Here is a 26,906-nt window from a genome sequence, read left to right as displayed (position 1 = left end):
TGCTTCACGGGAAGGCATGTGCCCCTTTATTCAAAAGGGGAAACTGGCTGAGAGAGGCTCCCAGCAAGTGGCAGGAATGAGATGGACCCGCGGGCCACGGTAGGACAAGCCCGTGCTCTTCCATCTTCTTCTACACTGTGAGGAACGGGGCCTGTGCGCGATGCCAGCTGTAATCAGTGCTATGTGGCCTGCACAGGACGTGTCTAAGGAAACTACTTTATCCCTGTACACAACCAGGCCAACTTTGGAGTTGTTGCTGTGTGTCTGAAAGCAATGGCCAAGCCACATCCCCAGAGGAGACTCCTGCGGGGTCACTGAGGGCCTCAAGCCACTGCCCCATCAGTGGCAGGTGGGGAACCCAAAGGCGGGCAGGGAGGCAAGGCAGACGTATGACAGTCGGGCCCTCTGCTGCGCCCCCCAGGGCAGGGCCTGACCAGAGTGCTCAGGTCCATCTGCTCCTGGAAAACTAGCAACCTCGCAATGTAACAAAGGGCAGGTTTGAATGCCCAGCTGCCCACTGGGCCCCAGGCCGGGACGTAACCTCTCTGACACTCACCTGCAAAGTGCCGCTAACTCAGTGCTAACCTTGCCTGCCTCGGCAAGGATGTCTGTAGAGTCTGGAACGGCACAGGGCACCCAGGAGCTGCCCAGGAAATGGGAAGAGCTCCTTCAAAGTGTGTATTCTCCGACCTTGCCATTTCGGTGCCCGAACGCATCCTAAGGAAACGACCACGGGAGTGCGCTAGGACTCAGCTAAAGAGCAGAGGGCAGGATGGTTCATAGGAGCAAAGAACGGACGTCAGTGCACACGCTCAGCAACAGGGGATTACGTCTTAGCTTCCAGCCCAGATGCCCGGCTGCAATGGGGGCTCTATCCTGCTCTCAGCAACCCTGCACCCCAGCGGGACTCCCTGCCTCAGCAGTCCTCACCCCAGGGAGGTCCCAGCTCCTATGGCCTCTGCAACTGGTAACTGAATAACGAATGCAGGAAAGAGGGGCTAAATCATTTGGTTTTGGCCCTGTGGAAACTGTCAAGGGCAATGGTCAGGACCAGAATCCAGGGACAGGGTGACCGGCTGACTCAAGGTCAGAGCTGGGAGAAAGGAAGCTCGGAACAGAGTCCCAGATCCTAAACCCCTGCTATAGGTCAGTGGTGGGTGGGGCTTCTAGTCCTTCCTGCTTCATCTCCCCAGTCCTGCCTGACAGCTCCACCTTCTCCAGGAAGCCTGCCCTGATCCACCAGGCCTCCAGGCACCTGCCCTGCAACTCTGTCCATCCAGAGCCAGCCTGGGCTCTCTGATCCTGTTGATCTGCTTTTTCTTTTCTTTTTTTTTTTCTAACTCCAGGAGTGTTCGTCTGAGCGCAGGAAGCTTTCACCTGGGCTTCTCTGCTCCCCAGGGCACAGACACAGGCACCGTGCTTCAAACACAGGGTACAGTACATGTAGGAGTGTGGGGAGGTGACACTGAGCTTCAGGGGGGTCTCGCTTTCTGCTCTTTTTAGAGGATGTAGTCAGGAGATGGGGACTTGGGGCCTCATTCTGCCACTAACGCTGTCATCTTCTCTGAGCAGCTGACGCTTGGCCATCTCCAGGCTGCCCTTTGTTAGATACAGCCGGGCACGCTTCCTGCCCCGGTCCTCATTTATTCACTCAACAAACACTTGGAGGATAGCTGCCATGTGCCGGGCCCATGGTGCTGGGAGCCGGGGATAGAGCAGTAGCCCGGTCAGACTCCGTCCCCGCCTTCTCCCTTCAGCCAGAAGGAGTGGGCGCCTGTCACATTTCTCTTCTCGTCTCCAGCACAGAACTTGGCCCTGGGCCAGGCACACAGGCGCTACAACAAAGTCCAACTTCCTGGGACTAGGAATCGGGTCGCCTCTGAACCCGGGAGGCAGAGGGCACACTGCCCGGGGCCTAGCGCCCCTCTGCCGCACTCCCCGCAAACAGACTTCATTTCTTAGTCTCTGCTCGGACGGGGTGCTTACTGAGGTCCCCCGGACGGTCCGCCCCGGGCCTTCAATGATAGCTGAGCGAGGAGACAAAACCCCAAACCGCCAGTCGCCCCTCCCGGGACCCTGGTGGGTGTCGCAACCTGACAGAGAAATGAGGAAACATGAAGCGTGGAGGCCGCGACGCTCAAGGAGCCGCAGCGGTCTGCAGATGTGACACGCAGTCTCCAGAGGCACAGGACAGGAGTGCCACTGTCAGAGGCCCGTCCGCCGGCTCTCCCGGGCACGGCGCTCCCACGACGCTGCAGGACTTGGCAATGGCTGGGTGAGCCGCCCTCCCCTCAGGGCGGCCTTTGGCTTCAGACTTAGGGGTGAGTGTGGATTTCATTCCTGCTTTTAACCAACAATAATGCTGCCTCCCTGGGGATCTGGGAAAGTCTAACACCCGATGGCTTCCCTCTAGGGAGAGCTCGCCCCAAAGGGGTCACACCCAGTGACAGGTCTGAATTATGACAAGGACTATGAAAAACAGTGAGGTCTGATACCATTCGAGTTCCTTTAACAGACTCGTACTGCTTTCAAGTATCTGCTATGGCATTTGTAAAAAAAAAAAAAGCCAAGCTAATCTAATCATGCCCCTGCTTACAGTCCTTCACGGCAGGATGAAGTGCAGACTCCTAACCCTAACCTCCCCAAGTGCCCCTCCACTAAACCCCTCCACTGCACCCCCATCCCCCTGCCGAACTTCCCAACAGGCACACGGCAGCCCACACATCCCTGTCCCAACCCACCGCTGCCTCCCTTCCTTCCCTCTCCCTGCACACCCCCCCCGCCCCAACCATGCATACATCCGGGTAGTTCGGCTCGGTATCAACACCTCTGGGGAGCCCCCTCCCCTACCCGCAGAGCCCCTGGACTTGTCCACCACACTTATCACTGGAGGCCACGAGTCTCCTTAGCTGCCTCCCTCCCACCAGCTAGGGAACCATCAGAGAGCAGGTCTGGGCCTCCTCATTGCAGGCCCCAGCACTCCGAGTGGCTCTGCCTCAGAGCAAGTGCTAGGTGAACATCTATCTACACGACGCACAGGCCTGAGCAAATGAGCAAAAGAACCTCCACAGAGGCATGAGCTGGAAGTACAGAGCTCCATGAGCTCATCTGTCATCTCCATTCCTGCGTTTTTACAACAAATGGTGCCAATAATACCTACCTGAACCTGGTTTGACGGGGATGTTTTAAAGATTTTCTTAGCACAAATATTAAGTAGAGGGGCTGTTTTATTAAAAGATGCTCATTCAGGATGAAACCACCAATGACGAATGAACTAAAGAACCTCCAGGGTTTTATCCACAGACGCCCATTATCTTTTTCCCGTCTATATACATGCATGGAATTCACACTACAACTGGCTGGGCAAGTCCTTTCTTCCCCAGCGCTCACAAAGAGAGCCATCTGTCCAGTTCCAGGTGGAACCGTCTCACGCCTGTCTTCCTAGAGTGCAAATCAATGAGGCTTCCCCCAGCCTCTCCTTCTTGTGGGGTTTCCATGGGAATCCTCCCACGCGTGACTGAGCCAGGAGCCCCCAAGGCAGAAGAAGCTCAGGCTGTCAGCCAGCAAGGGGAGCAGAGGATGGGATGAAGGAGGTTGCCGGTCAGAGACCAGGCCAGCATGCTCTATCTACAAGGTCATTTGAAAGAGACACACTTCTGAGGCAGTGAGGCCAGAGGCCCTACGGCAAGGCCCATGCAGCCCTGGCAGGCAGGCCTGGTCACCCTGCAGCTGCCCCTGTGCGCAGAGGGCGGCTGCAGGCACATGCGGGTTGTTCCGGGGGGCAGCTGGCCTCTGTGAGGCCTGGCGTGGCTCAGGCTAGAGCAAAGCTGGAACACAGGTGGTGGGGGAGGGTGCTACACATTGGGACCCTCCTGGGGAACATTCTGTGAGGGAAACACAATAATCTTCATGGCCAGCCCCTCATTTATCTCCCATTTATTTGGCGTGACTGGTTGTGGGAAAACTCAGGATGCCTGAAAGAAAAGCAAATTTATTCATGCTTCGGGCTTGATCCAGGGGATCACGATAGGCACCTGCTGGGATTTCTGAAGGTCCCTCTGTGAAGCCTGAGGTGTCTCTAGGAGCATTTTTGAGAGACCAGGGAGAGGATGAGAGAGGAAAGGGGGCTTATGAGGAAGCAGAGAAACATGGAGACCTGGGAGAGACAGAGAGAGGAGAAGAGGGCCAGGTGGGAGGGAGCCCTTGGCCCCAGGAATCTGTGTGACTGACTTGTCTCATAGTATATGGCTGACAGGGGAGCCATCTCTGTGGCCAGACTGACTGGAACAATCTCAGCTCCTTCCTGGAGAAGGCAGGGCTCCGGGTTCACCAGCAATGACCCTTCACAGCACTAAGCCAGGTGAGTGACTCTGGAGCTGCTCTGGGCTTCTCTCTCTGCACACACATGGAGGTACAGAGCTCAGGGCAGCTTCCGGTCACCTCCGGGCTCTAGGATGCACCTTCCCTACCCCATAAACAAATGGGGTGCCCCCTAGGTCACATCTTCAGGTTCTGCTCCTCCTCTCTCATTTCTGGCTTCTTGCCGATTCTTCCAAACTGGGTCTCCGGCCCTGCCTTCTCCCCTCAGCACCAGATCCCTCTTTCTGGAAGCCTCTGACCATCACCAGATTAGGTGCTCCTTCCAACAACCTTGTAAAGCCAGCTGGCCTCTTTCTACCACAAGCCTCCCCGCCGGGGGTTGGGGGCATGCTCACCCCCTCCAGATGTCAGACATCTGGGGACCCACTGGCATCTCATAACCTACATGTCCAGGGCTGAGCCACAGTTTCATCCCTCTCCAGTATACCAAGTTCCTCTCTGTACACCCTAGTTTCTGCTGGGGGTCCCTCCATCTCTCCAGCTCTCACTCAGCAACTTCAGCTCTCCCTTAGCTCTGCTGTTGCTCCAGTTACAGCAATGGTCTCCTTAACGGGGCTCCTTGACTCCAGTCTGTGTCTCCTAACCCCCCTCCCATGCTGCCAAGGGGTCAGTCTGACCAAGCCATCATCCATCTTGTCATTCATCTCTCCAGGTGCCTTCTCAGGGGGAAGCTGCACCCCAGAGCTTGGCACAACAGTCCCCAAGGCCTGCTCACATTTGTTTCTCCCACACTGCCTCCCAGCATGGCCCAGCTCAGAGCAGCCATGTCAGACTCCCTGGAGCACTACATCTCATCCATACGTTCTCTGGGCACCTTCCCACTTTCCTTTGGCTGGCTGATTTCTCCCTGCAAGCAGGCCGGGCAGCCTCTGTGCCAGCCCTCCATCTCCCTGCATCCTCGTCCTTGTTGTCTTCTGCACCACATGCTGCATTTCTTGTTGGCAGAGCCAGCACCCAGCACCCAGCTCTCCTCTACCTCCTGCCAGCATCTAGCTAGCACCTGCTACCTCTGGCTAGGTGAGAAACTACTAGTGGGGTTGAAGAAGGAATATCTACTCCACATCTCTTGTGTAGTTTGGATTTTTAACAACAAATATTTTTTTCTCATAATTAAAGTACACATCTTCAATGGGGATTAAGTTCTAAACTCAATAATGTGAAGCAAAAATCACATGTGGTCAACACTGCCCTGGAAAGGCCCACAGGGCCCACGATACCTGATTTGGGTTCACCATCCTCTTTCCCAAAGGGTTCAGCACAGACAAGTGTTTCTCACAGCCTCCAGATTCTTATTTCCTGAGCTGAGCAGCAGCAGATAAACTAGCTGACTTATTTAGGAACCGTGTTTTATTTTAATATGTGTTGATATCTTATGTATTTTTTGCTATTGATCTTCTTTACCAAATATGTATGGTTATGTTTATATAAGTGCACACATTTATGTACTTATTTTTTTTTAAAGATTCTACTTATTTATTTGAGGGAGAGAGCGTGATTTAGAAAGCCAGCAGGGGGAGGGGCAGAGGGAGAGAGAGAGAGAGAGAGAGAGAGAGAGAGAGAATCTCAAGCAGACTCCATGCTGAGCACAGAGCCCCACATGGGGCTCAATCCCACAACCCCAAGATCACAACCCGAGCCAAAACCAAGTTGGAAGCTCAACCAACTGAGTCACTCAGGAGCCCTTATGTACTTACTTTTTTTTAAATGACTGTGAAGCAGAAACTTCGGATCACTTCACTCCAGGTCCCACCACCGCCCTGATTTTCCACACAAATGACCTGAGTCTAGCCAGGGAGTTGCCGGAGACCCTTCGTTCTTATACCAACAGAAAAGAGACCTTTCAGGAGCCTGGCTATGGGACAACAGGCCAGGCAACTCAGGGGGAATTAAGTAGCCCCCATATGGTAAGTTAAACTGAGTCTCTTCACAAAGGAATGAGAAACTCTGGGAGAAGAGTAAAGTCCCCCAAGGACAGGCCTACCCAAGTCAGAAGAAGCAAGTCTTAAGTGAAGTGTGAGCCCACGGTGGTGACTGATTTTGGCTCAGGTTGTGATCTCGGGGTTGTAAGATCAAGCCCTGTGTTGGGCTCCGCTGCAGAGTCTACTTGAGAGTCTCTCTCTCCGTCTCCACCCCCTACCCACTCACACTCTTTCTCTCTCTCTCTCTAAAAAAAAAAAAAAAAAAAGGAAGCAAGCAAAATAGATGAGGAGAAAGAGAAAAAGTAGTCAAGGCAGGGGGAACAGCAAAACCAGAAAGGCCAGGGGGTAGAAGGCAATGAGAGAAGAAAATGATGACAAAGGGAGAAGGGGACAGTAACCAGGCCTGGAAGACCCTGGAGTCCGTTGATTCTAGTGCAGGGCAGCCTTGAGGAGGTTCTAAGATAGAGAGGGCTTTGACTGATGGATTTTTTTTCAGGTAGGCCAGATTGGAGCCCAGTGTGGGGCTTGAATGCACAACCCTGAAATCAAGACCTGACCTGAGATCAAGGCTCCGATGCTTAACCCAACTAAGCCACTCAGGTGCCCCAATGCACTTATATTTTTAAAAGATGTTTCTGGGGGGCAGCCCCGGTGGCTCAGCGGTTTAGCGCCACCTTCAGCCCAGGGTGTGATCCCAGGGTCCAGGATAGAGTCCCACATCGGGCTCCCTGTGAGGAGCCTGCTTCTCCCTCTGCCTATGTCTCTCCTTCTCATGAATAAATAAATAAAATCTTTAAAAATAAATAAATAAAAGATGTTTCTGATAAATGCTTATTGCTACTGCCTGCTAATCTGATACGTGAAAAAATGTATCTTACTGTAGTTTTACCTTGCACTCTTCTTATTGAGGGAGGTAGAGCATCCTGTCATACGTTTAAGTATCATTTCAATTTCGTCTTGTGTGGACTGTTTATGGTCTTTGTCCAGTTTTGATCTTCTGCTTATTGACTTGAGGAACCTTTTACATATGAAAGAAACGAGCCCTTTGTGATAGGAGTGGCAATTCTACCCCTAGTCTGTCCTGTATCTCTTGACTATTGCTGGTGGTTTCTTTTCCCTGCAGATTTTCTTTTTATATAACCAAATGTATCAGTCTTTGAAAGGAAACAGAAATACAAGACATTTGAGAGATACTTGAGTGAAATGGCCAGCAGGTTGAACGTTGCTGTTTGCCAGAGGTAGTTTAAATTCTTTTTAGGATTACTTTTTAAGGAAGTTTTAAAAATTGAATCAGTTGGAGGGTATGTACTTCAGAGGGATAGGCCCTCGTGTAAAGCATGCTTATAGCACGCTATTGACACTTTTGTCTTTCTACGAACTTCATTAATCTGCAGACCTTCAGAAAGAGATGAAGGTGGGGGAGGGGGAGGGGGGAGAGGGAGTCCCCTACCAGCCTGAGCGACAGAAGCTGCAGGATTTGGTTGGAGGCTAGAGGGGAGAAGGTGGAGAGACTGGGAGAGAGTCAGTGCTCTGATCTGATGGTGCCTGACCGGTGGGGAAGAGGGTGGGCAGATCCCGGAGTCTCCTTTTAATAGCGTTTCCCTGAGGCTCAAGCATAACATTTCACGTCTTCCAGATTTAGGCTCATCAGATTGCGGGGAGGGCCAGAAGGTGGGTGGAGGAGTGGGGGCTCGGATTCCTAGAGAGGAGAGAACTCCTATCTTCACCCCACAGCCGCCCCCCCCCCCCCCCCCCCCCGTGGAGGATAGGGCAGAGGAGGAAACCGAGCTGGGACAGATTAGAGTACCGGCCCAAGGTCACAGCGAGGGCTGCCGGTGGAGGCGGAATTCGAACTCTAGCCTGACTCCAGAGCCCAGAGCTCTCCACCTCCTGGTGACAGCGGCACCGAGGTGCCCTCCCCTCCCTTCCAGTCCGCAGTCGTCCACGCTCAGCCCTTAGGGTGGCTGGGGGGGGGGGCGCTTCCTCAGTTTACCCCAGCCCGGTGAGGTCCTGGGCTCGGTGTCCCCTCCTGGCTGTGAGCCCGTGGCGCGTCCTGCGCACCCCCCACCCCCGGCGGACACCCCTGCCGCGCTCCAGGCTCCGCCCTCCTCCCTCCTTCCCGGACCCCACCTCCTACCCCTGCACCCCTGCACCCCAGCCCGTGGCTCGCGGAGCTCGCGACCCCTCCCTTCCTGAGCATCACCAAGTTTGTCTCCAAGCGAGGCCAGAAACTGGCCCCGGCGGCGCTCAGGCCGGGCGACCAGCCTCCCCACCCGGCGTCCAGAGTAACCGGCAACCACAGCCACCCCTTCATCACAGCCTCCTGCGTGCCAGGCCCTTGACTTCCAGAGCTCCGAATCCCCTCCCCCCACACGCACCCCGACGAACAGACCCCCAGAATTTACTCGGTCCCCATTATACAGACGAGGGAGCGGCTACAGCTCCGGAAAGTTGTGACACGCTTGGGCTCGCACCGCTAATAATAACGCCGGCCAGCATCGGGCCGAGCACCGCCTATGTGCCAGGCACAGGAGCATCACCTCATAAATCTGCCAATGCCCCTATAAAGCGGGTACCGTGATCAGCCCCATCCTACAGATGAGGAAACTGAGGTTTGGCGCCTGGCCCAAGGTCACCCCGCAAATGAATGACGGATCTTGCGCCCAAACGCGGGCTGGGAGGCTCGGGGAGCAGTTTTCCGCGCCGTCTCCATCACCCCGAGAGGCAGCAAGCTTCGAACCTACGGCATCAGGGGCCAGCCCCGAAGCCCCAAATGCCCCAAGCCTGGACGCAAAGCGGCGGGTCCGCACGGCCACAGCCCGCGGACGGGAATTCCCGGGAACCCGGGCAGGACCCGCGCCAGGAGCTCCCGCGCGCCCCGCGCGCCCCTCGCCAGGAGCCGACGGTACTCACCATAAAAGGGAGGGCGGGCGGCCGCCGGGGGGGTCGCGGGGCTGGCGCGTCCTGCGCTGCGCCGAGAGCCCGCCGCCGCCGCCCACTCAGGGGCGCCCGAGCCACCCCGGAGACGCCGGCCGGCTCCCCGCGGCCAGGGCGCGTCCTCCCCGCCGGCGCCCGGCACGGCGGCCTGGAGTTGGCCGTTCTTGGGAAGTTGGCGCGCGGGCACGGCGGCGGGGCGCGGGGCTCGGCAGCGAGCGCGGCAGCGCCTCCCCGCGCGGACCCCGGGGCGCGCCGAGGCCCGCGCTCCCGCCGTGCTTAGCTCCGCGCCGGCCCCGGGCTCAGGGCTCACGGGCCGCGCCTCGGCCCCCGGCCCCCGCCCCCGGCGCCCCGGGCGCGCGCAGCGGTAGTTGGAGCCGGGGCCCGGGCCCGCGCGGCGGGGCGCTCATCGCCCTCCCCGGGGGCTGCGCGCCTTTGTGCGCGGGGCGCGCCGGCCGCCGCGGCCAGCCCTGGATGCTGCAGCCGCCGCCTCCCCCTCCGCCGCCCGCTCCCCGCCTGCCCCGCCGGCCCGAGGCTGCAGCTGAAAGCCGATCCGGCTGAGCTCATCCCCGAAGGCCACTAATCCAATAGCCGCGGAAGGCGCGGCCGCCGGGAACGCCCCTTCCCCCGCCATCCCGCGCCCGGCCCGTCCCAGCCCGGGCCGCCGGCGCCGCCACCTTCCCGAGGCCACCAGCTGGCGGGAGAGGGAAGTGGAGCCCGCGCCGCGCCCGCGCCCCTGCGCCGTCGCCATTCACCCGCCCGCTCGCCGCGCTCCCTCCCCCACCCATTCATGCGCTCGGGCGCTCCCTCCTCCAGGCGCGGGGAGCTGGGGGTGCCCGCGGGGGAGACACCCACGGTCACTCGGCGGCTCTGGGGCTTCTTCCCGACGCACGTGGGAAGCAAGCCGCGGGGAGAGAGGACGCTTTGATAGCCTCCTCCTCAGACACGTGTCCACACTTTATTTTTAAGGAGCGGGCGCCAACTCCTCGGATTCCAACCGCGTCCTGCACCTGCTTCCCGGGGCCTTCCGCCGCCCGACGCGCGGGGCCCTGGGTCTCTGCTCCGCGGGCTCCGGAGCGCCCCAGCCCGAGGGGAGGAAGAGGGCGCGGCCAGAGCGGGGGTGGGGAGGGGAGGGGAGGGGCGGGGTGGGGCAGGGGGGTGGGGCAGGGGGGTGGGGCAGGGGGGCCCCGGGAGGCTGCTTCGAAGCTTCTGGGCCTCCTCTGGGAAATTAAAAGTTCCGGGTCTGGGTGTCCGCGTGCGCTCCCCGGGTTGGCCTCGCTCCCATATTCCACAATCACTGGGTCTGCCCCCGGGCCCCTCGGGGCCAGGCGCCTGGGAGCCTAAATGCAGAGCGCCCGGGTCGCCAAGGACACAGACTGGTGAAGACAGTTCAAACCAGGGAGGGGAATGTTTGGATGGAGGTTCTGGGGCTCCTTTCCCGGACGGGGAAGGGCATTTCTGGGAATGATTCCAGGTGGAGGTGGTTAGGCCAATTAGCCCCTGGGGCAGGATGGTGGCCTGGCTAGGTAGCTACCCCAGCACAGAGCCCACGCAGCCTGCAGCCTGACCGGAGTGTGAGCCCAAGGTGCTGCCGAAGCCTGCCGGCGGCACAGACAGTGGTTAGGCTGCTCGGGGACGGCCTACTTACTTCCCCTGCACTGCCAGAGGTGTCTTCATAACACCAGCATGACGGCTCCCTCCTCCACCCCTTCAGGGTACAGCCTGGCCTACAGGATCGCTTCCCACTTCCTACCTCACTAGGGCTCCCCTCCTTCAGTCTCACTCTTCTGCAGCTTTGCTGTGGACCCGGCCTCACTGGGACACCCCCCACCCCACCCCACCCCGAGGCAGCTCCAGCAAGTCAAGCTCTCTCTCCCAGACACAGGCCTTTGCACACACTGACCTTTGTCCTTGGTACAGCCCGACCCCAGGTAACTCGGATTCACCCTTCAGCTCTCTGCCTGTACTCCCCATCATCTGCTCCAGGGAGTCTTCCTGGGGCCTAAATTTATTTCTGTATTTATTCACAATATAATAAACACCCATGATCCCGCCATCCAACCCCATGTGCTCCTTTCCTAGCACATCCTTTTGCCTCTGCTTCACATAAAACCACTTTCCTGATTGTTAAGGTTTATCATTTCCTTGGAAATTTTATATATATATATATAAAATATATATGTGTGTGTGTGTCTATAAACACACATGCAGACATTTGAAAAAAAGTTATATATATACCTAAACATTGTCATTATTTTGGTTAGTTTTATGTTCTTGGTTTTGGAACTTTATTAATGCTATACTATATCTTGTTTTCTTTTTTTTTCTTTTTTTGTAAGATTTTATTTATTCTTGAGAGCTAGAGAGAGAAAGAGGAAGACACAGGCAGAGGGAGAAGCAGGCTCCATGCAGGGAGCCCAATGTGGGACTCGATCCCGAGACTCCAGGATCACACCCTGGGCCAAAGGCAAGGGCTAAACCGCTGCACCACCTGGGCTGCCCCTGTATCATGTCTTCTACAACTTGCTCTTTAGACTCAACAAGATTCATCTGCATTGACACATGCAATTATAGTTCCTTCATTTTCACGGCTTACGATGATAATTCATTGGGTGAACAAACACAATGTTAAAAAAATATTCTTGACACCTGTTAAAGACGGTAAGGAAGACTTTGTTCTGGGGGGGCTACTACAAGGGGAGTTTGTTTTAGGGGAGAGAGATTAGGCTCAACTCTGAATACATGGACAAGGGGGAATTTATAGCCAAGGAGCTGGGTCGGGGGCAGTGGGTAGAAAATTACTAAGAGCACACATCAGGGGTGAGGAGGATTCTTGCTGGACAGACTCCACAGGGCTCTTGCTGAAAGCAGACCAGGGTGAGGGATGGGGAATTAGTTCAGATATTGAAGGTGGTCAGATACTGGAGTGGGAGATTTTTCACTAACTTAGCAAAATTAATTAATTAGTTCATTTTCTTTCTTTCTTTTTTCCCCTCCTTCCCTCCCTTCTTTCCTGCCTTCCTTCCTACCTTCCCAGATTCTATTTCAACTGCTACACTGTGTCAGCCCAACTATATATTTAATCATAACTCAGAGTCTGTGAAAATAGTATCTGTTTAGAAGTTTAGCTTTGCATTGAAAACAGAATTTTTTAAATCAAATGTATTCTCAGCATCAATAATTTCTACTAGTTTCAAAGCATCTGTTTTTAAAAAGTATTTTTTAATAACTGATTTAAGGGACTACACTACATCTACCACATTCCATTACAACATTTTTTTTTTTTCAGACTCAATAACATGATTCCTACAGAGCCCAATCCAGTGTATTTAATGATGAGCCTTTTGGGGACCTCAGAAATGACCTAAAGTACTATTTTATATTGACTATCAGTCTATGGTGTGTACGCTATGCACAAAAATATAGGGATCCCTGGGTGGCGCAGCGGTTTGGCGCCTGCCTTTGGCCCAGGGCGCGATCCTGGAGATCCGGGATCGAATCCCACATCAGGCTCCCGGTGCATGGAGCCTGCTTCTCCCTCTGCCTGTGTCTCTGCCTCTCTCTCTCTCACTGTGTTCCTATCATAAAAAAATAAAAAAAAAACCAAAAATATAAATTTTTATTTTGGTTACTACATATTGGAGTTTAATTTAGACAACTTGGAAAATATACACTCATGTACTGAGGATACAATGGTAGATTTAATATTAAAAGTAGTAAAATAGAACATGGGCACTGTCCTTGGCTAGAGATCTATTTTTCTCTCTTTTTTACCCCTTTCACCTGTTTCTTCCATCCCCATCCACCACTTCTGGCAACCACCACTTCTGGCAACCACCTCTCTCTTTCTAGAGCTCATTTTATTTTTGTTCTTATTTTTTTAGGTTCCATGTATAAAAAAGATCATAGGGTATTCGTCTTTGACTTATTTCACTTAGCAGAATGCCCTTTACGTCTATCCATGTTATCATAAATTGCAAGATTTCATTTTTTTATGGCTGAATAATTTCCCATTCTGTATAGATATATATATACAGATATATATATATATATATATATATATATATATATCACAATTTCTTTATTCATTCATCAGTGGACACTTGGGTTGTTTCCATATCTTGACTATTGCAGATAATGCTGCTGTGAATATGGGGTACAGCTATCTTTTTGAGTGTTTTCATTTTCTTCAGATAAATACCCAAAATTGGAACTCCTGGATCATGTGGTACTCCTATTTTTAATTTTTTGAAGAACCTCCGTACTGTTTTCTGTTGTGGCTGCACCAATTTATATCCCATGAACATTGCACAAGGGTTCCCTTTTATCAACATTCTCAGGTATTCTGCCAATGAATACATATCTCTTATCTTTTTAATTCTAGGCATTCTAACAGGTGTGAGGAGATAACTCATTGTGATTTTGGTTTGCATTTCCCTGATTATTAGTGATGTTGAGCATCTTCTCACATGCCTGTTGGCCATCTGTTTGTCTTCTTTGAGGAAAATGTCTATCCAGATCTTCTAGCTATTTTTTTTTAATTTTTAAGATTTTTTTAAACTTCTGCCTATTTTTAAATAGGATTGGTTTTTGCTGTTGAGTTGAATGAATTCTTTATAGATTTTGAAATTAGCCCTTTAACAAATACAGGATTTGTCAATATTATCTCCCACTCTGTAGGTTGCCTTTTCATTTTGTCAGTGGTTTCCATTGCTAGGCATGATTTTTTAGTATGATTCCCACAAATTTAATTTACTTTTGTTGCTTTTACTTTTTGATGTCAGATTCAGAAAATCACCACCAAGATGTATGTTGAGGAGCTTACTGCCTATATTTTCTTTTAGGAGTTTTATGGTTTCATGTCTTACATTCAAGTCATTAATCCATTTTGAGTGATTTTTGTGTGTATACTGTAAGATAGTGATCAAGTTTCATTCCTTTACATGTGGCTGTCCAGTTTTCCCAGCACCATTTATTAAAGAGACTGTCCTTTCCCCATTGTGTATTTTTGGCTCCTTTGTTGTAAATTAATTGATCATATATGCATCGTTCTATTTCTTGACACTCTATTCTGTTCTTTTAATTTAGGTGTCTGTTTTTACGCTAATACCATACTGTTTTAATTACTATAGCTTTGTAATATAGTTTGAAATCAGGGAGTGTGATACCTCTAGCTTTGTTTTTCTTTCTCAAGATTGCTTTGGCTTTTGAGGATCTTTTGTGGTTCCTTACACATTTTAGGATCATTTGTTCTATTTCTGTGAAAAATGCCATTGGAATTTTGGTAGAGATTGCATTAAATCTTTAGATTGTTTTTACCAATATTGATTTCTCCCGTCCAGGAGCACAGAATATCTTTCCATTTATTTGTGTCTTCTTCATTTTCTTCCATTAATGTCTTAAAGTTTTCAATATATAGGTCTTTCATCTCTTTGGTTAAACTTATTCCTTTTAAATTTTAAAAAATTCCTTTTTTAAAAAAAATCATTCTTTTTGATGCAATTGTGATTGACTTTTTCTTAACTTCTCTGATGGTTTATTAGTGTATAGAAATATAATAGATTTTTGTATATTGCTTTTGTATCCTGCAACTATACTGAGTTCACTTATCAGCTCTAACAGCTTTTTGATGCAGTCTTTAGGATTTTCTCTATATAATATGTCATTTGCAAAGAGTGACAAATAGTGACAGTTTTATTTTTTCTTTTCCAATTTGGGTGCCTTTTTTTTTTTCTTGCCTATTTGCTGTAGCTAGGACTTCCAATACTACATTGAATAAAAGTGTCAAGAGTGGGCATCCTTGTCTTGATCTTAGAGGAAAAGCTTTCAACTTTTTATCACTGAGTGTGAAGCTGTTGATCATATATGGCCTTTATTATGTTGAGGTATGTTCCTTCTATACCTACTCTTGGTTAAGAATTTTTATCATAAATAGATGTTGAGGGGCACCTGGGTGGCTCAGCTGGTTAAGCATCTGTCTTTGGCTCAGGTCATGATCTCAGGGTCCTGGGAGTCAGTTTCTCCTTCTTTCTCTGCCCCTCCTTCCTGGCTCATGCTTTCAGTCTCTCTCAAATAAATAGATAAAATCTTTTTTAAAAATGGATCTTTAATTTTGTCAAATGATTTTTTCTGCATCTATTAAGATGATCATATGGTTTTCATCTTTCATTTTGTTAATGTGGTGCATCACAACAACTCATATCCTCATCTCCCGGAAACAAATCCCACTTGATGATGATGTATGGTCCTTTTAATGTATTATTGAATTCAGTTTGCTAATATTTTGTCAAGGATTTTTGCATCTATGTTCATCAGGGATATTGGCCTATAATTTTCTTTTCTTGTGGTGTCATGTCTGGTTTTGTTATCAAGATAATGCTGGCCTCATAAAATAAATTGAGAAGAGTTCTTGCCTCTTCTTTTGTTGTTGTTGGTTGTTTTTGTGCTTTTTGTGTTTTTATTTTTTAGAGAGAGAGAGAGAGTACGTGAGAGGAGGAGGGGAGGGCAAAGGGAGAGGGAGATACAGAATCTTAAGCAGGTTCCATGCCCAGCACAGAGCCCCCACAGGTCTAGATCTCATGACCCTGAGATCATGACCCAAGCCAAAATCAAGAGTCAGTCTGTTTTTGAAAGAGTTTGAGAATGTTCTGAATGTTTGGTAGAATTTGCCAGTGAATCCATCTGCGGCTGGGCTTTTATTTGTTGGAAGGCTTTTGATTGCTGATTCAATTTCCGTGTTAGTAATTGGTCTGCCCCAATTTTTTTATTTCATCATGATTCAGTCTTGCTAGGTTGTATGTTTCTAGGAATTTATCCATTTCTTCTAGATTACCCAATTTGTTAGTATATAATTACGAACTTTGTATTTCTGTGGTATTAGTTGTAACATCTTCTCTTTCAAATCTGATTTTGCTTATTTGAGTCCTCTTTCTTTTTTTTCTTGGTGAGTCCAGCTATATGCTAATCAATTTTGTTTATCTTTTCAAATAACCAGCTTAGTTTCACTGATCTTTTCTATTGTCTTCTTAGTCTCTCTTTCATTTATTTCTGCTCTAATCTTGTTATTTCCCTCCTGCTAACTTTTGGCTTAATTTATTCTTATTTTTCTAGTCCCTTGAGGTACAAAGTTAGGTTATTTAAAACTTTTCTTTTTTCTAGGGGTGCCTGGGTGGCTCAGTTGGTTGAGTGTCCAACTCTTGATTTCAGCTTGGGTCCTGAACTGAGGGCCCTGGGATTGGGCCCTGCCTCTGGCTCTCCACTCACTGGGGAGTCTGTTTCTCTCTCTCCCTCTGCCCCTCCCCTAGTTGTATGCTCTTTTTTCTATCAAATAAATAATTTTTAAAATCTTAAAAAAGAAAAGACTTTTCTTTTTTTGAGGGCGGCATTTATCACTATGAACTTCCCTCTTAGAACTGCTTTTGCTACATCCCACAGATTTTGGTATATTTCTATTTTTATTTGTCTTAAGATATTTTTTCTTTCTCTTTTGGTTTCTTCTTTGACCCATTGATTGTTCAGTAACTTGTGTTTAATCTCAGCACATTTATGAATTTTCCAGTTTTCGTCACACAATTATTTTATTTCATACCATTGTGGTAAAAATTGCTTCCTATGATTTCAGTCCTTTTAAATGCATTAAGACTTGTTTTATGCCCTAACATATAATCTATCTAGGAAAATGTTTCATTTGCACTTAAGAAGAATGTGTATTTTGTGTTTTTCTAGATGCAAAGTTCTGTATATTGTCTGCCAGTCCATCTGGTCCTACATGTCATTTAAAGCTAATGTTTCCTAATTGATTTTCTGGCTGAGTGATCCACCCATTGGTGTAAGTAGGATATTAAAACCCTCTACTATTATTGGGTTGCTGTCTAGCTCTCCTTTTAGGTCTGATAATATTCGCTTCATATATTTAGGTGCGCCTATGTTGGGTACATAAATATTTACAAATGTTGGTTGTAAATATTGTTGGTTTGACCCCTTCATCGTTATGTGACACCCATTTTTGTCTCTTATTACACTTTTGTTTTAAAGGCTATTTTGTCTGATTTAAGTGTAGCTACTCCAACTTTCTTTTGGTTTCCATCTGCATAGGATGCCTTTTCCCATCCCTTCACTTTCATTCCATGTGTGTCCTTGCATCTATAGTGTATATCTTGTAGGCAGGATATAGATGAGTCTTGGTTTTTATCCATTCAGCAACTATACGTCTTTTGTTTGGAAAATTTAGTCCACTTATATTTAAAATAATTATTGACAGGTATGTACTGATTGCCATATTGTTAATTGTTTATCAATTTTCTTTCTAGTTCCTCTCAGCTTCTTTCTTCTCTTGTTCTCTTCCTTTGTGGTTTGATGACTTTCTTTAGTGGTATGCTTATAATTCTTTCTCTTTACCTTCTGTATATTTAGTATAGGTTTTGCTTTGTTGTTACCATGAGGCTTACATATAACTGCTTATATGTAAAAGCAGTTATATGTAAGTTATATGTAAGTTATAAAAGCTTACAGCTTCTATCTGTAAAAGTCTATTTTAAGTTCATAATAACTTAAGTCTGATCCCTTTCTAAAGCTCAACATTTTTACTCCCCCCATTTTATGTTTTTGATGTCACAGTTTACGTCTTTTTATCTTGTGTACCCCTTAACTAATTATTATATAGTTATTTTTAGGGGATCCCTGGGTGGCACAATGGTTTAGCACCTGCTTTTGGCCCTGGAGACCCGGGATCGAATCCCACATCGGGTCCCGGTGCATGGAGCCTGCTTCTCCCTCTGCCTATGTCTCTGCCTCTCTCTCTCTCTCTCTGTGTGACTATCATAAAAAAAAAAAAACTATATAGTTATTTTTAATACTTTTGAATGTAACTTTCATATTAGCATTGTAAGTGGTTAATCCACTACCTTTACTATATACGTATCTTTCCAGTGAGGTTTATTCTTTCCTATATTTACTTGTGACTAATTAGTGCCCTTTCTTTCCAGTTTAAAGAAGTCCCTTCAACATTTCTTAAAAGGCCAGCCTAGTGACTATGAACTCTTTTATCTTCTGTTTGTCTGAAGAAACTCATTCTTTCCTCCAATTCTTTTTTTTCTTTCCCATGGTTCTTTTTTTTTATTGGTGTTCAATTTGCCAACATATAGAATAACACCCAGTGCTCATCCCATCAAGTGCCCCCCTCAGTGCCCGTCACCCAGTCACCCCCAACCCCCACTCACCTCCCTTTCCACTACCCCTTGTTCATTTCCCAGAGTTAGGAGTCTCTCCTGTTCTGTCTCCCTTTCTGATATTTCCCACTCATTTTTTCTCCTTTCCCCTTTATTCCCTTTCACTACTTTTTATATTCCCCAAATGAATGAGACCATATAATGATTGTCCTTCTCCGATTGACTTACTTCACTCAGCATAATACCCTCCAGTTCCATCCACCTCGAAGCAAAAGGTGGGTATTTGTCGTTTCTAATGGCTGAGGAATATTCTATTGTATACATAGACCACAGCTTCTTTATCCATTCATCTTTCAATGGACACCGAGGCTCCTTCCACAGTTTGGCTATTGTGGACATCGCTGCTATAAACATCGGGGTGCAGGTGTCCCGGCGTTTCACTGCATCTGTATCTTTCGGGTAAATCCCCAGCAGTACAATTACTGGTAACTTTATCAGATGGAGTATTCTTGGTTGGAAGTTTTTCTTTCAGTGCTTTGAATATATTGCAGACCACTTCTTTCTGCCCTGCAAAATTTCTGAATAATCTCCTGATAGTTTTATGGAGGTTCCTTTGCACATTACAAATTGTTTTTCTCTTGCTACTTTCAATATTCTCTCCTTGTTTTTAACTTCTGACATTTAAATTATAATGCATCTTCATGTAGATCTCTTTAAGTTCATCTTACTTGGAACATCAGCAAGAATGACCCTAGGGGAAACTGGACTTTGGGTGACACTGCTGTGTCAATGTAGGTTTATCAATTGCAAAAAATGCACCCCTCAGTGGGGGATGTCAACAACGAGGGAAGGTATGCATGTGTTGGAGCAGAGGGTACAGGCAAAATCTGCTCAATTTTGCTGTATCCCTAAAACTGCTCTAAAAAGTGAAGTCTAATTTTTCAAAAACTGTTTCAATCTAGCCGCAGAGGGTCACATGCACCAGAAATATTTTATATCATGTACAGGAGAAAAAGATTCATCCCAGGATCCCAAACACCATTTCCTTGGACTAATTTACATAGAAATAGATGATTTGCATACTGACATAGCTACAGATCCCAGGCCATTCCATGCTGCATCCTATTGCCCTTTACTTCTTAGATAATTAGAACTAGTGGGGCCCAGAGGTCTCAGCACCCAAGACACTCTGGAACACACCTGAGTTACTGTAAGAAAAGGTGATACTTAGTGACAGACATGCCAAACTTATCCAATGAACACTGAACTTGGTGCAGGACAAGATAATAAGGACACACACACACACACACACACACACACACACACATAAATGCACACCTACACCAGAGATCTAGAGAGTTCCATCATCATAAAGCATCTTGGTATACTGGGATGAGGTGGTGGGATAGAAGGCAGATCACAGCAGGGTCACATCACAGAACTTTAAGCTTTTTAACTGATTTCTACAATCCTCATTTTTTCTTATATAAAATGGGACAATAATAACTAACACAGAGAGTTGTACACGCTAAGGGAGGTGACATCTATAAGGATTTGGCCAGTATTTACTCTTCATGGGTCCTCTGGGCTCTCATTTCTCTGGTGTCTAATGCTCAAAGCTGGCTGTTGGTACACTAGGCTGAGGCCGCTGTGTGGCTGTGAGGATAATGGTGGTTAAATAGGGCTTTGCTGGGGCACAAAAGTAAACCCGTGAAAGTTGCAAAGGGAACTCTCACTGTGTGTCTGTATGCACAGCTTTCATTACTTGTTATCTTATCAAAGGTGTATAATATCATCTATTCCCAGGATTTTCTTATGTTTACAGCCCAGCCTTATGCAGAAATAAACAACAGAGGGGATCCTTGGGTGGCTCAGCGGTTTAGCACATGCCTTTGGCCCAGGGTGTGGTCCTGGAGTCCTGGGATCAAGTCCCACTTTGAGCTCCCTGCATGGAGCCTGCTTCTCCCTAAGCCCATGTCTCTGCCTCTCTCTCTCTCTCTCATGAATAAATAAATAAAATCTGAAAAAAAAAAAAAAAAAAAGAAAGAAACAACAGAGCTGAAACTTGAATACAGGTGTGGGTGACTCCAAAGCCCTGGTTGGTGGCACTACCCCCCACTACTAACATGAAGAGCACCCCTTCTGCTGAGTGGAAGCTAGGTCAGGCCATCACTGAGGATGGCTAGCCCTGAGCACATGCGGAATTAATAACTTGGAATATATCCCGCCTACCCAGCTGAAAGATGCCTACTCCACATTACCTGATCTATAGTGCTGCTTGAAGTTTTTGTTTTTTGTTTTTTTGTTTTTATCACCTATTACCTGGGTGGTAGTCAAGCATTTGATCTTTTTCATTGAATTATCTTATTGTGTTCTTGACATAGTCTCTCATTCCCTCTGAAAATAAAGTGGTTTAAGATGAAAACTGCAATTACAATGCCATCTATTAAAAGGATTTGGGATTCCTGTAGTGTTAAAAGGAACATGTAATTGCCAATTAAAGAAAAGCATGCTATTGGCCAAAACCATTGATTAGAAGTAAATTTGGAAACATTTTCTGAGCAACCTCATGGACAGGCTCACACTCTTTCTCCAAGAGCCAAGGTGACCTGTGTGAGGCTCAGATAGGTTAATAACTTGTCCAGGATCACACAGCTAGTGCTCTCCTGACACTGGAGAGTGCACATTTGATATGTATTACCCAGGGAGCTGGTACAGACTAGAGTATGTAAGATTCTAGAAGGGCTCAGCGGATTTCATGGGCAACATGCCCCTAGTAGGCTTCCCTGGTTCAGGCCTTTATTATCTCTCCCCTGGATCTTGACAGTCCACTTTCCTCTCCCTCACCTCACTCCCTTCCCACGGTGTTCACCAAACAGCACCCAGAGTGACTACTAGTAATTATTATTGGTTGCTCACCAAAATGCCTTCCCTGTCCTTTTTAGATTTATATTACAGTAATTTTCATTCAGTGGCAATATATCCAGCCTCAGGGACAAATCCTGACAGGTTTCAGCCACTCCTGGCAACTGCATAAGTAAATACATAAGTCTTATATTTTACTTAACAGATTTGGTTTTCTGTAGTAGTGTGAGTATAAGTCTTTTGGAGCTACTTTCTATGTTTTAAGTCCAAACAAATAAATGGTTATACTAATGTTGGGAATCAGAGTTCTCACCCTCCAAGAAAGGAGAAACAACCATGAAATGGAGTAAAGCAAGCAAACCCTACAGAGTCACATTCGAATTAGAGACACCAGCATTTCTAGCTCTGTCCATGGAAAAGGCCTAGAAACACCAACGCAGTTGGCAATGAGCACATCATAGTACATATTTTTGGTTCCTAAAAAGCATTCTCTGCTAAAAGGAACCAGAAATCCTTGAAGAAATAGCTGATTTGAGGGCCAGGGCAAGTGCAAGATGAGTCTGGAAAACTGGACAGTGACAGAAAAAGAAATAATAGGAATATATCAAAAGTACACAGGAAACACCTGAAGCCTCCAAATAGATGCCAATAATGGGTTATAATCAGCTGAGTAGAATGAGAATCCATAAGTCCATACAAACATACACATCCATACCCAAAGGCAGCTCTTCCTTTTTTTTTTTTTTTTTAAGATTTTATTTATTCATGAGAAACAGGGAGAGGTAGAGACACAGGCAGAGGGAGAAGCAGGCCCCATGCAGGGAGCCTGATGTGGGACTGGATCCTGGGTCTCCAGGATCACACCCTGGGCTGAAGGCGGCGCTAACCCGCTGAGCCACCCAGGCTGCCCAGGACAGCTCTTCCTTACTGTAGAATGCCAACATACAACATAAATGCAGATCACCATCCTATAATGGAGCCCGGCAAGAGTCATTAAGGATTATAAAACCATGTGATTGAAAGTCTCTTGAGGATCAAGATATTTACAGTCTCAACAAATCTCTCCACAAAAATAATTATTAATTAGAAAAGGAAGATAGAAACTTGGCAGGCACCATTTTAATACAATGATCAATGTTAACTTCACCAGTAATGGGACAAATCAATATCATTGCCTCCTGATATGTTGCCCTGAGAAGAACACAACATCACTTCGTGGCATTGTGGCCAAAAGTATCCAGTCTAAAGCGATTAATGAGGAAATATCAAACCCAAACTGAGGGACATTCTATAAAACAACTGACATGACTGTACTCTTCAAAATGTCAAAGTTATGAAAGAAAAAGAAAGGATGAGAAATTGTTCTAGGTTAAAGGAGACTACAGAGCTACAGAGACCTGGCAACTAAGCGTAATATAAGAGCCTGGACTGGATCCTAGACCAGAAGAACATTTGCTATAAATTGTTTTGGGGGGTGGGCTGGGAAAAGCAATGGGCCGTAGGTTAGGTGGGAGCACCGTGTGTGTGTGTGTGTGTGTGTGTGTGTGTGTGTGTTGTGGGGCATCCAGAGTTGTGGGAAGGTCAAGATGCTGAGAAAGCGTCTTTGCTGTGGCTGGCTTTCCCCATGTGTCTGTTTCCCCTTCCTCTCTCAGGTCTCTTCCCTGGCTCTGCCTCAGGGTGCGAGACACTTCTGCCCTTGTCTGTGGCTACCTCAGCCAATGCATCTTACCTCTTCCTCTTCCTCCTCTGCAGAGCCATCATGGTCAGCCACCAGCTCTCCACCAGAGTGGTCACATTTGGTCACAGTTGTCCCCTTCTCTGTGTGGGAGATCCCAGGGCAACGGTGGGGCATGCCCAATTAAAACATGTAACCGGGCCCCCAGGCTGAGGCTAAACAGCAGCACCTACCTGTGCAGAGACCAGCTCCTCTTGCCACTTTGAACAATTCCTACCTACCTCATCTCTCACTGAAAGCCTAGCGCCACCTGTACAATGGCATGAGTGGTATCCCCCCTTCATAGGGAAGGACACTTGGGCCCAGAGGGCCTTCCCCACCGCCCTTCAGCGAGCAAGAAAGACAGCACCTTGCTCACAGGACCCTTGATGTCTCACAGGAGACTGGTGAGTTGGCCTTTGCCACTTGCCAGCTGTGTGACTGTAGGCCAATCACTTGCCTTCCCTGAGCTTGCATTTCCTAGGCCCTGCTATGATAATATTTCCTGCCTCCCAGGGTTATTAATGATGATCAAATGCACAACAAAGGTAAAATTCTTCTACAAGGAACTCATCTGATTTCTTTAGCTGTGAAGACAGACCTGCCTATTGGTGATTTTTCTTTCTGAATGTCTTTCCTCATTTCATTTTGAAACATTAAAACCTGAATATTCAAAGCCTTGTGTTATGTATATAATAAATACAAATAGAACTATTTCTTCGCAATATTTAAAACTATTCTCCTCCTCCTCCATTTTTCCTGCTTCCCTTCCTCTATGTATGACCACACACCCTCAGTCCATGAGTTCTCTCCATGCTTGAGTCTAACTGGGAAGAATCCGCAGAACGGAACGCTGGTACCCTGTGGGGGGATGCAAATTGGAGCAGCCACTAGGACAACAGCATGGAGGTTCCTCAAAAAATTAACAATAGAACTACCATACAACCCACCACCTCCACCTCTGGATATTTATCCAAAGGGAGAGAAGACACTATCTCAAAGATCCCTGCACCCCCTGTCTTCATTGCAGCATGATTTACAAGACATAGAAACAACCTAAGTGTCCATCAACAGGTGAATAAAGAAAATGTGGTGTATATGCACACAATGGAATACTATTCAGCCAAAGAAGGAAATCCTGTCATTTGCAACATGGATGAACCTTGAGATCATTATGCTGAGTATCAAGTCAGATGGAGAAAGACAATAGTGTATGATCTCATTTCTATGTGGAATATAAAAAAGCTCATGGGGAGGAGGTGGGGGAGGGTTGGGATTAAGAGTACACCATGGTGATGAGCACTGAGTAATGTTAAGTCACTGTACTGTACACCTGAAACTAAGATAACACTGTATGTTTATGAGGCTTCAATGTAAAAATTAAAATTAGAAAAAATTTATAAAGCTGAACTCACATAAAATAGGGAATAGGCTGGTAGTTACCAGGGGCTGGGGGTGGGGGAAATGGGGATATGTTGGTCCAAGGGTACAAACGCCCAGCTGTATAAGAGAGTTAGTTCCAGGGATATAATGAACGGCAGGGCGGCTGTAATGAACAGTGACGTGTTGTATGATGGGTAGTTGTTAAGAGAGTAGATTTTAAATGTTATCACTGGGCAGCCCCGGTGGTGCACCGGTTTAGTGCCACCTGCAGCCCGGGGTGTGATCTTAGAGACCCTGGATCGAGTCCCACATCAGGCTTCCTGCATGGAGCCTGTGTCTCTGCCTCTCTCTCACTCTCTCTGAATGAATAAATAAATAAATCTTAAAAAAAAAAATTAAATGTTATCACCACCCACAAAATATGGCAATCGTGTAAGGATAAAGGTGTTAACTAAGCTTATTGTGAAATCATTTTGAATATACACGTGTATCAAATCATCACATCCTACACCTGAAACTTGGTATCGCTTTCTTGTCAATATCTCAGTAAAACTGGGTCACCTGGGTGGCTCAGCGGCTGAGCATCTGCCTGCAGCTCAGGTCGTGATCTCCTGATCTCAGGGTCCCAGGATTGAGTCCCGCGTCGGGCTCCCAACAGGGAGCCTGCCTCTCCCTCTGCCTATGTCTCTGCCTCTCTCTCTGTGTATCTCTCATGAATAAATAAATAAAATCTTTAAAAAAAAAACAAACCACAAAACTCAATAAAGCTGAGGAAAAAAGAAGAAATCCACGGAGTCATCACAAGAAAATTCTGAGAGAACTTGATTAACGAAGGCCACCTAAGTGTATTACACAGATTGATGTCCACAAAGGAGAAAGAAGGAGAATAGTTCACAGGAGACAGAATTAACTTTGCATAAAGTTCTCATAAATCTGGAAGCACTTGTGCCTCTTGGCCTGGTCGGCTCTCCCACAAACTTAGAACTCACCCTGTTGAGGAAACAGTGCCAAGGCCCGAGTAAACAGAGAGGGAGTTTAGGAGGCTGCAAGTCCCTGTGGCCATCCTGTGCTCTTCCCCCCCCCCCCCAGTCCTGTCTCTACAGCCCCCCCTTCAATGTTCTCTGCAGGGGCCTGGCCCCAGGCCCATCTGTGCTGGCCTGGGAGGGAGAGAGGCTGCCAGGCAGACACAAAGCAGGGGCCTGACCTGGGGCCCAGAAGGTGTCCCTGCATTGTTCTGAGAGAGGCCCTGGGGCCGGGGAGGGGCTGGGAGGAAGGGGAGCAGGCTGGGCTCAGATGGCAGGCGGCACCCCCTGTCCAGACAGATGGCCAAGGGGGGGGGTGGTCACACAAAAGATGCAAAGGCACCAGGGCAGTCTCCACCCAGGGCCTGGACCTCAAAAGGGCTCGACACAGCGGAGAGGAGGGGCCAGGGGTGCCTTTTGCACTTGCCTGTGGGAGCTGGTAACAAACCAGTTTCCTCATTTCAATTTCACAGCCAAATTCTAACTCCCGGTTTACAGATGAGGAAACTGGGTCTAAGGGAGGCTTGTCTGAGGTCACACACCAGGATTCCAACCAAGCAGTCTGTTTCCCAAGCCTGTACTTTTGATCTTCTTCACCGATTCTCTCTGTATGGTGAATTTTGTGCTCTTGGCCTTCTGCACGCAGCTTCTCTCCAAGATCCCAAAGACAAAACACTGAAAATTCCTTAACCTGTGTTCTCAAAACCCAGGAAACATCAGAATTCCCAGTGGGGGCAAATGAACCAAGCTGCCAGATTGCTTGACTTAGAGACATTCGTATCACAAGAAGAGTGTGTTTTCAAGATGCTTAGAACAATTGTTTTTTAAAAGGAGAGTTTCGGACCACACACAGTTGTGCTGAAGCACAACCAGTCTGAATAACTATTGACCCCATGAAACATATCTTGCAAACATGTAAAGGTGGCCTGACCCATTGCCATGAGGTGCTCCTCCCCAGGGGTTTTGCTAATTCTAGGCAAAATTCTAGGGCTCCCTAGTACCACCGAGAAGGATGGATGAGGACACGAGGCAGCACACACATGGTGACTCAAGGGGTGCCTGTCACTCTGTCTCCATGGAAAGGAGTGGAAATGGACCCCTCAGAGTAGAGAGGAGAACAATGGCATTTGTCCTGTATCACTGAGTGTCGGGACTGTGCCGATCTCACTGACTCCCCGGGTGGGCAGCATCAGCTCTGTTCTACGGGTGACCAATGGAGACTGGAGATGGTGACGCGATGAAGGGATATCTGTATGGCGTTCCCTGCCAAGGGTCATGTCCCCCTTCTGGCTATAGCAACCCAGTTTCCCCTTGCCCACTAGCAGTCTACTGGGATTCAGGTGAGACTGCTGGGCTCCCAGGATGTGCACCTGATTTAGCCAGGCCCCTCACTGTGTTCAATCCCTAGGACGCGGTGACTGGCTCAGGGGCATGCAGGGGACCCAAGTCAGCCAAGGAGATTCAGTCCAGGGGGTTCTGTTGGCCTCGTGAACAAGCAGAGTCCTCTGTCCGCTGGAATGGC

The 26,906-nt window shown here is 48.0% G+C and overlaps 1 protein-coding gene across 1 annotated transcript in view; it reads right to left on the bottom strand.

Annotated features, from left to right (window-relative positions):
• The window catches only part of SPSB4 (splA/ryanodine receptor domain and SOCS box containing 4), an 80,168-nt gene extending 70,431 nt beyond the window's left edge, over positions 1–9,737 (bottom strand). Inside the window, exon 1 of the mRNA XM_041734491.1 lies at positions 9,213–9,737. The gene's annotated coding sequence lies outside the window, so the exon portion shown is untranslated. The remainder of the gene's footprint in view (positions 1–9,212) is intronic.
• Between the last annotated feature and the right edge of the window lie 17,169 nt (positions 9,738–26,906).

Source organism: Vulpes lagopus, chromosome 19 (assembly GCF_018345385.1).
Source record: "Vulpes lagopus strain Blue_001 chromosome 19, ASM1834538v1, whole genome shotgun sequence".
In the NCBI taxonomy this organism is placed as follows: Eukaryota; Metazoa; Chordata; class Mammalia; order Carnivora; family Canidae; genus Vulpes; species Vulpes lagopus.
Note: the sequence above shows the minus strand (reverse complement) of the source record. Positions and strands in the feature narration are given on the sequence as shown.